The sequence below is a fragment of the Eublepharis macularius genome, chromosome 15 (genome assembly GCF_028583425.1).
Source record: "Eublepharis macularius isolate TG4126 chromosome 15, MPM_Emac_v1.0, whole genome shotgun sequence".
Lineage (NCBI taxonomy): Eukaryota > Metazoa > Chordata > Lepidosauria > Squamata > Eublepharidae > Eublepharis > Eublepharis macularius.
The window spans coordinates 23,942,691-23,956,629 of NC_072804.1; the positions used below are offsets into that span (position 1 = coordinate 23,942,691).

General features: G+C 50.7%; 1 protein-coding gene across 1 annotated transcript in view; it reads left to right on the top strand.

The window, feature by feature from the left end:
• The first annotated feature begins 274 nt into the window (after positions 1-274).
• Positions 275-13,939, top strand: part of FOXJ2 (forkhead box J2) — a 48,566-nt gene continuing 34,901 nt past the window's right edge. The window contains exon 1 of the mRNA XM_054999279.1: positions 275-1,438. The gene's annotated coding sequence lies outside the window, so the exon portion shown is untranslated. The remainder of the gene's footprint in view (positions 1,439-13,939) is intronic.

The following is a 13,939-nucleotide window of genomic DNA, read 5'->3' on the forward strand; positions in this document are numbered from 1 at the left end:
GCCCGTAGGCTCCGTGAGGCCTCGCTCCCTTCCCCGCAAAAACCAAGGCGCCCCAATGCGGGGCACAAACGCGGAGCTGCTGCTCGGGCGGCGGAGCCAAGCGCCGCGGGAGAGGGGCGAGCCCGGCCCCTCTCCTGCCTGCCCCGAGGCCGGGGCGGAGGGCGCTTCCTGGGCTTGGGAGCCACCTTAATGCGGGGGCGGTGCGGCGGGGAGGGTGCCGGGAGAGGCGGAGCGGAGGCCGGGGAGGAGCCGCGGCCTGCAGTGGAGCCGCAGCCTGGAGCGCCCGCAGGAGCAGCAGGAGCAGCGGCGGGGCCTGTCGAGTGCCCTCCGCCGGGCGATACCCCCGCCCGCCGCCTCGCAGGAGTTCGTCGGCCTCTCTGGGCAGGAGCCGAGGGCCGGGAGCGGGGGGCAGCGGCTGGCCGGCGGCGCGGCTCGGGAGAGGGCCCAGGCCCAGGAAGCGCCGCGGCCTCTAGTGGCAGCTGCCCGGGAGGAGCAGGAGCAGGACGGGCCTGAGGGGGAAGCAGGCAGGCGAGCTCCGCGCCCACCCCCGGGAAGGAAGGTCCGCAGTGCGCTGCCCCCGCCGGGCCGGATCCGCCCTCCTCTCACGCGGCGGGTGGGGGGCCTGTGGCCCTCCCGTCTCGGCCGAGGCTGCGAGGCAGGGCCAAGGGCACGGCTGCCCCGCTAGGCCCCGCGTAGCCGGCGTGGCTGGCCCGACAGCCCCGTCACCCGTTTGGTCTCGAATTGAAGGCCCCTCCGGAGAATGGGCTAGGAACCTTGGAGCAAAGGGAGGTTCCAGCGGCCACTTCGGAGGCGAGAAGCACCTACCCATCCCTCGCCATCAGTTGGGAGGGGAAAACCACTCTCCTAACTACTTGGCACCAACCCGGTAGCCTGCAAGGAGAGTAGTGGATTGCCGGTGGACTTGCTAGTACCGGGGAGACTATAAATACCTTCAAATCCCAGTCAGGTAAATTTCTCCCTCTAGAGGAACTCCCCACTTAGTTTTCTGGTATCAAGGGGGAGAATTCATTGCCCAGGGGGCCCAAAAGAAGGAAGAAGAAAACCTCCAGGAGAAGCCCACAGCAGGAAATAATACCCCTTTGTGAACGTGAAAAAGACAGGTTGCTCCCCCAAATTTCCCGTTGAAAGCGGTGGTGCCCAGCACATAAGAGAATAACCTCTAGGTACAGAAGAAGAGGAGAAGGCAACAGGTGGGGAAACCTGGAGTGATATCTTCTAAGTAGCTCCTTTATCAGAGGAAAGAGAGGAATTACTAGTTTAAGGATCTGGCAAGCCATCGCTGATCTTTCCATCTCTTGCTGTCCACCGTAATAACTGAGAAAAACCCACAACAGCAACACTTTGAGCATGGGACCTGTGTGCAGAGCTTGAGGAAGGACATCTCTATAAAAAAGAAGTCCACTACAGAATACCTTAGGTGAGTGAGATTGCATCACATCTTTCCCCTTTTTCACCTACATCTTTTCTCTCATTTTTCCTTTTGGTCTACATCTGTGTCCTGTCCATCCCTTTTCTTTGCATGTGTTTTTGCCGTCTGTTTCTGAATTTTGTTGTTGTTGCCATTTCGGAAACGTTGGCATGTTTTTGAGTTTCCAGTGCGAGATCTGGTACCCAAAGAAATTCCTTCAACCCTTGCATTGTTTTTCAGTCATATATTTACTGTAGGCTTGATCTTGACTGTATTACACAGAGGAAGACAAAATATTCTAGCATCCCAGACAATGTGAAAGATCAAAGTGATGACTGAAAAACTGATGGGTGGGGTGTGTGGTTAGTTTCTTGGGACGTATCATCCCACTGGGTCCATGAAGCTGAAAATCTAAATCCCGTGATGTGGTGAAGCCTGTGGTGAGGAAATGCAGTTGTGACATTCAGGTTTCATGTTGGAGACAAAGATGTCATCACACTCAAGTGCGTTCACTGTCAACGCAATCCTCCTCTTGCTGAACTCCGGTGCTTGAACTTCCAAATAAATACACAGTGGAAGAACTTTCATGTTAGGTCTCTGGTCTCAGAATCATCTTGCATTTGGTAACTAATTGATTTTACAGTATTTGAAGATGGACAGTTGTTCTTGAATGAAGGAGGAGTGGTAGTGTGTATGAGGCACTGGATTAAGTAACCCAAAGAGAGTGTGTGACATCTAGTGAATCAAGAAGCCAAGACATACCCTGCAAGTGGTGCTTTTGATTTGTTTTCCTGCTATACTCTAGGATTCCAAACAAATTTTGGCATGAGTGTACTGAGATATGATATTAGAAGAACTAAATCTTAGGCCATGGAATCCTTATGTCAAAGTGCATGTCAGAGACATACTGCAGCTGCTTCTGGTAGAAAACAGATGACTCTGTTCCTATAGATTCCATTGACAATGATAACTGCAAAGAACTAAGTATGGAAAGCCTGCCTAGAGGTATATCGGTGTGATCAGAGTAAAGTACACCTTGGGATAAAGACCATTGCCAGGAAATCAAGTTACCCTAGGAAAACGTGCCAGTGACAAATACAGATTATCAAGTAGGGTGACTTGCATATAACTGATCCAAATTCAAAATTGACCGATCACTTCAAATGGCCACACCTGGCACTGGGCATTGCATTTCGTTAAAATCTTTTCCTGTGTTCCTTGGTATTGGGAGCAAGATGGTGTTCTCCAGAAAACCACGGAACGAACTTGGCCAAGGGTTCTAGAGGGTGTACTTCCCCATTTATCTTAGTTAGTGCACTCATTCTGTTCATCTCTGAAAAGGAGTTAAATAAGCATTTGTCCTTTGTCAAATTGGGCTTATGCAGGGTTTGGCTGTTTCCTTCCTTTGCCCTCTTATGCTCCCATGTCAATAACAGTGCGACCTTTTCCTAGTGGTTTTCCTACTTTCTTTCCAGTGGCTATCTGGCATTAACCGAATGATACTGGACCACTTTCATACTAACACAGAAAATGTATTACATGCACTTTTGGTGGAGGAGGACTGATTGGTGTGTGTAAAATATTTAGGTTATTCTTCCACCCCTCAAGGATTGAGTGAAGTTAGTTTAGTGTGTCATGACATACTTGCAAGATTTATAGCTATGTAATGTGGTAGAGCTAGTTGGCTCTTATTTGTTGTGTCTCCATGAGAAAGGTGGATAATAAGTGAAGTAAAATAAAATGTATGAGGTAAAATTCCAGCATTCAGGCATTCTTGGGATTTTGAAATTTTCAGGCTAGGAGAGTTCCACACAAACTGGGGATGTTGAGATCAAGGGAAAAGAAAGTGTGTTACATTGGGCCAAGCTACAGATGTAAAAGTTTGAGCTGAAAACTAAAGCCTCATACATAATAGACAAAATATGACAATAGTGAGAAACATATACATAAGCATCCATAAAAGGTTTCTAAATATCTAAAAAATAAGTCTATATGCAATTATTGTCTCTGTGCCTTATGTTTGAATATAGATAAAGTTGTAAGGTTCTCCATCCATTGAATTATGGGAGGTGGGCATATATCTCTCCAATGTTGTAATAGAAGTTAGTTAGCTATAGTATCCTTAAAGATCAATGGGTATTCTAATACAAAATTAACAGGAGTAATAATAATTTCATCCCCAAAAGGTCAAATGACTCTTCATAGCCAGAGCGTACACTTAAGAGAGATGCCCTGTAAACTACAGCACCAGCAATTAATCACTGTACTAAGTCCTTAACTATAAAGTTGCTGTGGGGTACAATAAACCCTATGCATAATTTTTGTGCTGAATAAGTTGCATCTTAAGATCCATAGAAGTAACTGGTATAGCATTTAAGACCTTATCCCAGTGCTTTGGAAAAACTGGATGATCCAACTCCTTATTCCATTTGTTCCAAGATTCTGCATATCATATTTATTAAGTATTCTTTGGTTTGTACATGATGTCAAATCAAACCATAGACTCAGTTGGGTATCAGTCTTACACCCCAAGATTTGAGGAGGAGTCTGGCCTTGCAGACAGTAGTGCAGGCCTGGGTGTACCCCCCACCCCTTCAAGCAGTGGGAGAAATGGCAGTACAGGTCTGAGTCCACTTGAGGGTTAGCAGGTGTTGGAACATGTGGTGGTATGTAGAGTAACAACAAGGAAGAAAAAGGGGGTGTGGAGGAAAGTCCCCACAAACTCAACCGAAACAAGCAGGGGAACAAAATAGAGGGGTTAAGTAACAACCTAAAATTATATTAGAAAATATTTATTATAAATGTGCACAAATGTAGATTAAAAACAAGTTTAAAACATAAGGCCTGAATGGCAGGCTACATGTATATGCTAAAACTTACTAAAACATCTCAAGGTACAGATGATGGTCATTGCACTGTACTATCATCTGTACCTTGAGATGTTTTAGCAAGTTTTAACATATACATGTGATATGTAGAGTGTCATACCATTCATACTGGCTTCATGCAGACCTCTCACGTGTACAACAATTCAGTATTAGCTACGGTCTGAACATGACTGCATCCTGCCCGCCCACCCGGAAGACGCTTTTCATCCTCTAGGAGTATCCCAATCCTGGGAATTGCTGCTGGAGAATGAAGAGGGGTAAGAAGTGCTTTGTGCTGCTCTCTGCTATAGTAGCTGGCCCTTCATTTGAGGGACTCGACAGGAATGTCAGTTTATGCTAAAAGCTTGGTTGACTGTAATTTGTAATATAATCTGTAAAGAAGTGAATAAATGTTTAATTCTTTTTGCTATTAAAAGTTCTTTTTCCTTGGGTTTTCAGATGGTAGTAGTGCTTTCCAAACAAAACATGTGACTATTCCTTGGCTCTTTAGAATTCGCTGGTTGGCTTGGGTACAGCATATCATTTTATAATAAAAATATAGTCCCCCACACACACATTTAGACAGAGCCCTGTTTATATTTACTCTGGTTAAAAAATCTGACTTGTCTAGAGCAGGGGTAGGCAACATTTTTGTCCAAAGTCCTGAAAAAAGTGCAGCATCTACCTGTGAAGATGTTGACATTCTGGCTAACAAAATGGTGGGAAGGATGAGGTCTGCACTTGGCTAGACGCGTTTGGAGCAAGCCAAGCCCCAGTAGCACTGCCAGCGTCTTGGGGATTCACCTTGGACTTGGCCAGGGGCTATGCAGGTCTGGGAGGCTCTGACGAGCATAAGCCAAACCTGTTAACTTCTCCTGCTCCTCTGGCCCCAGGAATGCTGCCAGTGCCTCAGTTGCCTGGGTGGAGATCTGGCCCTGGGTGCCAAGCAAAAGGGACTGGTGTGCCGTTGCTGCCTATATGTATATGTTTTGTGCCATCAGGTTGCTTCTGACTAATGGCAACCATATGAATTAATGACCTCCAAAATGTCCTGTCGTAAACAGCCTTTTTCAGATCTTGCAAACTGAAGACTGTGGCTTCCTTTATTGAATCAATCTGTATCATGTTGGGTTTTCCTCTTTTCCCACTGCCTTCAACTTTTACTAGCATTATTGTCTTTACCAGTGAGTCTTGTCTTCTCATGATGTTGCTTTGGTCACATCAGTTTCGTCATTTTAACTTCTAGGGACAATTCAGGCTTGATACTTCGGCTAACCCTAGTTAGTACTGCACAGAAGAAGGCAGTGGTAGACCATTTTTGATCATCTCATACCTTGAAAACCCTATGATGAGACAGTCCCTGCCATAGAGTCAGGGCTTTTTTTCAATGGGAACGCGGTGGAATGGGGTTCCAGCACCTCTTGAAAATGGTCACATGGCCGGTGGCCACACCCCCTGATCTCCAGACAGAGGGGAGTTTAGCACGGAGGGCAATCTGAACTCCCCTCTGTCTGGAGATCAGGGGGCGGGGCCACCAGCCATGTGACCATTTTTGCCAAGGGCGATTTAAACTTTAAAAAACTCCCCCCTTGTTCCAGCTGACCCAAAGTGATGTCATTGTGCGGTCCTGAGTTCCACCACCTCTTTTCCCAGAAAAAAAGCCCTGCTACAGAGTTATGGTGTTCATTGAACATTTTACTGTAACAGTTGTGAAGATGACTTCCAAATACTGTTTTGAGTTTGTCACTGAACCAATAATTTTTAAAGAGAGAGGGACATTCCTCGTTATGTTTAAACAAGTCATTTTAGAGTGAATGTTAATAATATCAATACTTTCAGAACTGAGTTTATTTATAGAATTGCTACTGTGGGATCTTTACAAGTGCAAACTTCAGGTGCTAGTTGCCTTTGATATTTCTTCTTGCAGCCTTCATAGGCTGAAGCTGGACAGGATATGACCTCAGATGCAAACAAACAAAAAAATTGCAAGAAAAAACCTTTGAAAACTGAGCCGTGGAGGCAAAATGGGGGAAGGGATGCTTCTTAACTCCTTCTCCTCTAACTGTTTTTCTCCCTAGCTTGGCCTCCCCATGGATAGAAAAGCATCACTGGTGAATATTTCTGTCGGGGGTGTGTGTGGCCCCATCCCTACACTCACCTACTCCAGAGGAGCCTCTGGCAGGGGACTGCCTTACCCAGGCACCACTGAGGCAGGCAGCTCAGCTATGGGCTGTGAGGAAACAAGCTAGGGCAAGGCCAGGCTAGAGGTGCACCAGCAGCAGCCTCAAAGCCTTGCAAGCTTAATATATACCTCAGAAGAGGGGAAGGCCTCAGGCAGCACCTGGGAAGAGACCAGAGGAGGCGGCCAGCAACAGCTGGGGCCTCCTGGGCCTCTTAAAACCTCTGAGGAGAGTGGGGCAGGAGAAAGAAAGGTCCAGCCAGGGAGGCCATTGATTCATATTCCCTGTACTCACCTTGGGCCCACCCCTGAAGACAGGCCATTAGAGGGTCCGAGGTCAGCCCCTTCCAACAGTCTCCAGCCCAGGGAGAGGCAGATAGGAAGGCCTAGACTACTGCCAAAGAGCTTTGGGAGAGGCAGTTGGCAGAGGAAATAGAGGGAGATCAGGGTGCTGCAGTACCGCCCCCCCCTTCTCTCCAGATTCTAAAGCATACACTGTGCTGGACTAAGAAAAGGGGGTGCCGGAGAGTGCCGCAGCCCCAGACTCTGACCTGGAGCAGGGGGGATCTGACAGATTTAAAAACTGCAGCCCTGTGTAGCTGCTTCTGGTTCTTTTGTATGTATTTTTAAAAGGGGAGGAAAGTTAGCATGCAGGAGCATGTAAGATCTAGATTGGTTCACAGTTTTCAGTTTTAGTCTGAAATTTTCTATGATGGTTGTGCAGTGTGCCTGCAAAAAAAACCCTGTTATGCTTGAAGTTGCTATGAAAGGACTTTATTATGAAGGGGGGGGGGGGAGATGGGCTATTTTAGTATCTCTTACTTAAAGCTTACTATGTGGATATTTTGTAATTAATTCCCTGGCTAATTTTGCCAGATGTCAGTGTCATGTAATAAGTCCAGTTCTGTGTAGAATTTGCAAGACCAAACTGCATATGGTATTTTATTTTTCACGCCCTGTCTAATTGTGACATGTGGTGAAGTTACTGGAAAGGAAAGAGACTCTGTCCTCTCCTGCTGGTGAGTCAGCCTAAAGGTGGGAGACCTCTCCCCTGGCCCCATGCAATCCAGATGCCTTATCTGTGCTTTCTCATCTCTGCCTGTGTAAGAACTATTCTGGTATTTCTCCTCTGCTGTGCACGTATTTCTTTCTCAGGGTTCTTTTTCTTTGTGCTTCCTTGTGGTCTATACTTCTCCATTCTGGAAGTTTTTCTGACTCTTGGCTGACTAATGCTCCTCCGGGTCCTGCTTGTTGCCCGTTTTTTCTTAATGTCTGTAACACTGACACTCGCTCCATGGCTTGCTTACAGAGAGCCACGTTGGCTATTACCATCAACCAGATAAGACAGATTACTGTGGTATGTCATGTGCACCACCCACAGACATGTTAATACTAAATATATAACTATAACTCTTTTAATTACCAGAGTACATCTGAGCATGTATTATTTATTTATTTGCTTCATTTATACTTCTCCAGTGGGGACTCAGAGTGGCTTACATCATTCTCCTCTCCTCTGTTTTATCCTCACAGCAGTTCTTTGAGGTAGATAGGCTGAGTGTGTATGGCTGGCCCAAGGTTACCTGGCAAGTTTCCATGGCAGAGTAGCGATTCATACTTGGGTATCCCAGATCCTAGTCCAGCACCCTATACCATGCTAGCTCTTGCTATAGGGTTGTCTCTCCACACCACTGTTGAAACTTACACTCCAGATACACAAGGCGATCTGTGTATCTTGAGTGAGAGGGAAGTCAGATTTGTGACACAAAACATTGTGCAAGTTTTCAGGTTCTCCATAACTCTTTATTATCTCCCTGTGTTAAAAGTATCCTGCAAGTTCAGCTCTTGTGTCGCAAGAGATGGGATGGTTAAAACCTCTCTCTGTATGAAGTGAGAACCACCTGCCAACCACAATCCTCCCCACTTTCTTGGAACATAGGGCAGGTGCCGAGTTGGTAAATGGTGCTCAGAAGAGCTGCAGGTGGCATGTCATAGAGCCACTTTTGAGCCATTTAGTGAGTGTTACTGATCTATAGACTCTTCCTTGTATCCCTTCATAGGATATGTTCTGATTGAGTTTCTACTGCACTTGGGGGGATTTATTTTGCCTTGTTTTACTTCTAGCCCTACAGAGCTAACAAATGTCCAGTATGAAATATGTGTTAGAAACTTTCTTGGAAGGTACAGGAGTATCCCCTTTTCCATAGGAAAATAACCCTGGTTCTTCCATACTACAAAGAAACAGTGGTACCCTAAGCAGAATTGTGTGTAAGGTGCTGTGAAGTCACAGCTCCGTAGGGTTTCCAGGGCAAGAGAAGAACGGAGGTTCATCTTCGTTCTTCTGTGCCTCCACACATGGGACTGCGCAGGCGCAGGCCAGCCGCCGGAGAATTTTCTAGAGCTTCCATGGCTCCGAAGGGGCCGTTTGTCGCGCGCCTCAGCGACCGTTTTCCCGCCCAAACGGTCACGTGATCCTCCAGCGACCAACGGCCCCTTCCCTCAGTTCTCTTCTTGCCGCCGCTTGGAGAGAACGTGAGCTTCGTTGCTCTGTGCTTTTGTGCTTCGTGCTTTATTCTGACTGATTGCTTGGCTTTTGACTTCGGACTTCGTGACCTCGACTATTCTTCGGATCTCGTTTGGACCTTGTTGTGGACTCGGTAATTTGACTCGGACTGTTTGTTGACCTTCCTTTTGCGTGCCCCTGAAGATGGCCTCAAAGGCTCTCTTCAAGCATTGCCTCCAATGCCACACTAAAATGGCCAAGACCGATGGCCATGAACTGTGCCTGTTCTGTTTGGGGGAGACCCATAATGTAACGGCCTGTAAGATTTGCCAGGGCTTCACCAGCAAGGCCCGACAGGAGCGCAAGGCCCGTCTTAACTCCTCCCTGTGGCAGAAGGTCATGTCCGGAGGCGCCCCGTTGCCCTCCTCCAAGGCCGGCCCTAGCCCCTCTGCCGAACGGCATTCCGGAGCTGGCTCAGTGGCCTCCGCGAGGTCGGGGTCGAAATCGCGTCCCCCGAGTGCCTCGGCGTCGAGAGCGGCCTCTCCAGCGCAGGGACCGGTGCGGCCGCCCCGTAGCGCATCTTCCACCAGGTCGGATCCGAGACCGACATCGGAACTGAGGATCCGTCCACCGAGTCCCCGATCGGAACCGACGACCGGGTCGATTCCGGTAAAATCTAAGAGATCGAGGCCGAGGTCCCCTTCGAAGGCGAGGAGCGCGTCGGTTCCGAGGTCTTCTTCGGAACCGGCGAAGAAGAAGAAGAAGACCAAACATCACCGGTCGCCGCATCCCGCTCCCCAGGAAGAGGTCATCGTGCTTCCTCACACGCCTTCCCCTCATCTGGATTCCCCGGAGCCAGAGGACATCTCCGTGCCGGTGCCGGATCCGATGGCCTTCGAGACGGTGCCCGCAGAATTCTCTTCGGGACCGGAGCCGAGCCCGCGCCGTCGGATCCGAGCATCGCCTGCTCTTCGGTCGCCGAGGCTGGAACCGAGCCCGTCTCCTCGTCGGAGCCGTCCGTCGCCTGCCCGTCCGTCTCCACCAGCTGCCGGTCGTGAGCGACGTCGGTCTGGGGACAGTGTCCGATCGGTCCGGTCCACTGCGTCCCGACATCGGCAGGCTTCCTACCTCCCCTCGCCATACCGTTGCCAATGGGAGGGGGCACCTGCGGGCTTCTCCGTGTCGGAACCGAGGCCTTCGACATCGAGGTCGACGTGGGCTCCCCCTCCGCACCAGGTTCCGGAATCCCAGCTCGGTTCCGATGAGGAGGATGTGGAGAGCTTTGGCGGCTACCAGTCGGAGTCCTGGTCCGAACCATCGCCGGCTGAAGAGCTTGTACCATCTGCGGACTCGCCATTCGAGGACCTCCGCATCTACGCCGACCAGATGGCGAGGATGGCCAAGGCTCTCGAGATGGACATCTCCTCGGCGGTTCCCCAGACCAAGGACAAGCTCCTCAAGCGCATTTATGGAGACAACCCGGCATATGTTGGCTTCCCCATGCTCGAGGGTCTTGAGGAAATCGTGGAGAAGGTGTGGCAGGTGCCCTGCGATCAACCTCCAACATCCAAGAGGATTGAGCAGCTCTACAAGATCAAGCAGGGTACCTGGCCGGCACTGGTGAAACACCCTCCACCTTCCTCCTTGGTCACAGAGGAGTTCAACCCCAGGCGATCGGGTCACTCCTCGGTACCTGCTGATAAGGAGGGCAAGAAACTGGATGCCATGGGCAGGCGCCAATACATCGTCTCTTCCCTAGGTCTGAGGATTGCCAACTATCAGACCATCATGGCAGGGTACCAGCTGTACCTCTGGGAGAAGTTGGCATCCTATACGCGAGACCTCCCTCCTGAGCAGAAGGCTGTGGTGTCCCTTCTGCAGACAGAGGCTGTGAGGCTGTCTAAGCAGCAGATGAACGCTGGAAGCCACGCTGCTGACACTGCTGCTAGAGGAATGGCTTCGGCGGTGGTCCTCAGGCGCCACTCCTGGTTGCGGTCTACGGCCCTGTCCCAAGAGGTGCGTTCCAGAGTGGAGAGCATGCCATTTGAGGGGGACTCGCTCTTTTCCAAAGCGACCGACGAGACCCTGAAGAAAAAGAAAGAGGACCGGCAGACGGCGCGGTCTTTGGGCCTGGCTCCAGCGGATAAGCCCTCCTCCAGGTCACGGTACGCTCCCCGATCTGGTCCTTACCATTACCAGGGCAGATACCATCAACAGCGGCCAGGCTACCAGCAGTATCCTGCCTACCAACAGCGGCCCTACCCTCCCGCACAACAGCAGAGGAGGCGTCGGCCCTTCAAGCCTCGTCCGGCACAACAACCGGCCCAGCAGAAGGATCAGCAGGGCACCGGGAGGCAGTACTGACGGGTCACGCCAGCCGTATCCCCGAACTTTTCGGACAGACTTAGTCCACTCCTCTCTGAGTGGGAGTCAATAACATCTGACTCATGGGTCTTAACTATTGTTGAACTGGGATACGGGCTGGAGTTCGTTGAGCTGCCTAGATGCAGTTCACCCCTGACAGCTGTCAATAACACTATGGCCGAGCTGGATGCGGAGATCGTGTCGCTCTTGGCCAAAGGTGCTGTGGAAGAATTGCCCTATGAGGACTCTGTAAAGGGATTCTTCTCTAGGTTCTTCCTGGTCCCTAAGAAGGATGGGGGCTTACGTCCCATCTTGGATCTGAGGGGCCTTAATGCCTTCCTCAAGGTGACCAAATTCAAAATGGTAACGTTGGCGGCTGTGATCGCCTTGCTGAAACAGGGGGATTGGTTTGCGGTTCTTGACTTAAAAGACGCATACTTTCACGTGGGCATACGGAAGGAGCACAGGAAGTACCTGAGCTTTGTTTACCGGCAAAGGGTTTTCCGGTATAAGGTGCTCCCCTTTGGCCTGTCCACTGCCCCACGAGTGTTCACTAAATGTGTAGCCCCTGTGGTTTCCTTCCTACGGGAAGAAGGCTGTACCATCTTTCCGTACCTCGATGACTGGCTCATCGTGGCTGAATCAGAGTCTAGGCTGGTGCAGGACATTGGCTTGGTACTTAGCACTTGCCAACGCCTGGGGCTCCTGGTGAACTTGGAGAAATCCAAACTGGTGCCCAACTGCAAGGTGTCCTACATTGGTGCACTGTTAGACTCTGTGGAGGGTAGGGCCCTGCTCCCCTTGGAGAGGGCTCGGTCCCTAAAGGGTCTAGTGGGCGTGTTTAAAAGGAACCGGTTCCAGTCTGTGCGCACTATCCAGTGCTTACTAGGGCATATGGCAGCGGCCACCTCTGTGGTGCCTTTCGCTAGGCTGCGTATGCGCCCTCTACAGAACTGGTTTGTGCGGAGGTATGATGCTCTACTGCACCCTCCGTCCCTCAAATTCTCTATCCCGAGGGTCATCCTCTCCTCCTTGGACTGGTGGCTGTCTGACGACAACTTGTTTAGAGGGACCCCTTTCGGGTATCAACACCATGACATCACGGTTACCACTGATGCCTCTCTGTTGGGATGGGGGGCTTACTGTGGTGATGTGTCGGTGCAAGATGTCTGGTCTGACAGGGAAAAGACCCTCCATATCAATGTGCTTGAACTAAGGGCCATTCGTTTCGCACTTGTGTCTCTTACAGCACTGCTGAGAAATCGTCGGGTCTTGGTGCAGACGGACAACACGACTGCCATGTACTACGTGAATCAGCAGGGGGGCACAGTGTCCATGGCCCTGTGCCGGGAAGCCACACTCATTTGGCAGTGGGCTATCAAGAACGGCGTGTCGCTCCGTGCTATACACGTGGCTGGGTCGGACAATGCCCGGGCAGATGCCCTCAGCAGGGTCCCTTTACTGGAACACGAGTGGGAACTGAACGTAGAGTGCGTTGGGCCGATCTTCCAGATGTGGGGTCATCCAGTGATAGATGTGTTCGCCACTGCGGCGACCACCAAGGCCCACACGTTCTGTTCCAGGGCAGGGAGCGACCCCCTCTCTATTGGGGATGCCTTCCAGTTTACGTGGACGCAGGGCTTGCACTACATGTTTCCTCCGTTCCCCTTGATTCCCAGGGTCCTGTGCAAGATAGAGGAGGACGGGACGGACTGCATCCTAGTGGCCCCCTTCTGGCCACGGCAGGTTTGGTTCCCGAAGCTCCTGCGGATGTCCCAACGGACGTATGTGAGTCTGCCCCCTCGGCAAGACCTTCTCCTGAACGGGAGCCTAGTCCACCACGATCCCAGGAAGCTGCATCTAACGGCTTGGCGGATCGTTCCTCCCCGATAGGCTTTACTGACGAGGTGCAGAGGGTCCTCCTGAATGCTCGTCGGCCATCCACTAGGCGCGCTTATGCGGCCAAGTGGCGCAGGTTTGAGCTCTGGGCACTTGCCAGAGGGGTGGTGCCTGACAACAGTCCCTTGGGGGTTGTGTTCGAGTATTTGTGCCACTTGCGTGGCCTGGGCTTGAAGGCTTCCTCCCTCAAGGTCCACCTGGCAGCGATATCAGCTGCTCACACCCGAGTTGAGGGTGCTACAGTGTTTTCTCACCCACAATCCCGCCAATTCCTTAAGGGCATGTACAATCTTTACCCACCTGTGTCAGCGCCAGTGCCTCAGTGGTCGCTGTCCTTGGTGCTCTCACGTCTCATGTTGCCTCCATTTGAACCGATGGCTACATGCCCCTTGGATATGCTATCCTACAAGGTAGCATTCTTGGTGGCCGTCACATCGGCCAGAAGGGTCAGTGAACTGTCTGCACTGCGGTCTGACCCTCCCTTTCTTGTGTTTCATCCCAACAAGGTGGTCCTGCGTCCCTGCCTTGAGTTCCTGCCCAAGGTGGTGTCCGCCTTCCACCTCTCGCAGGATATCTCACTGCCTGCTTTCTTTCCTCAACCCTCCTCTAAGGGGGAAAAGGCCCTCCATACCCTAGACTTGAAGAGGGCCCTAGCCTATTACCTGGATAGGACGAAGGGATTCCGCTCCAGTCCTCAC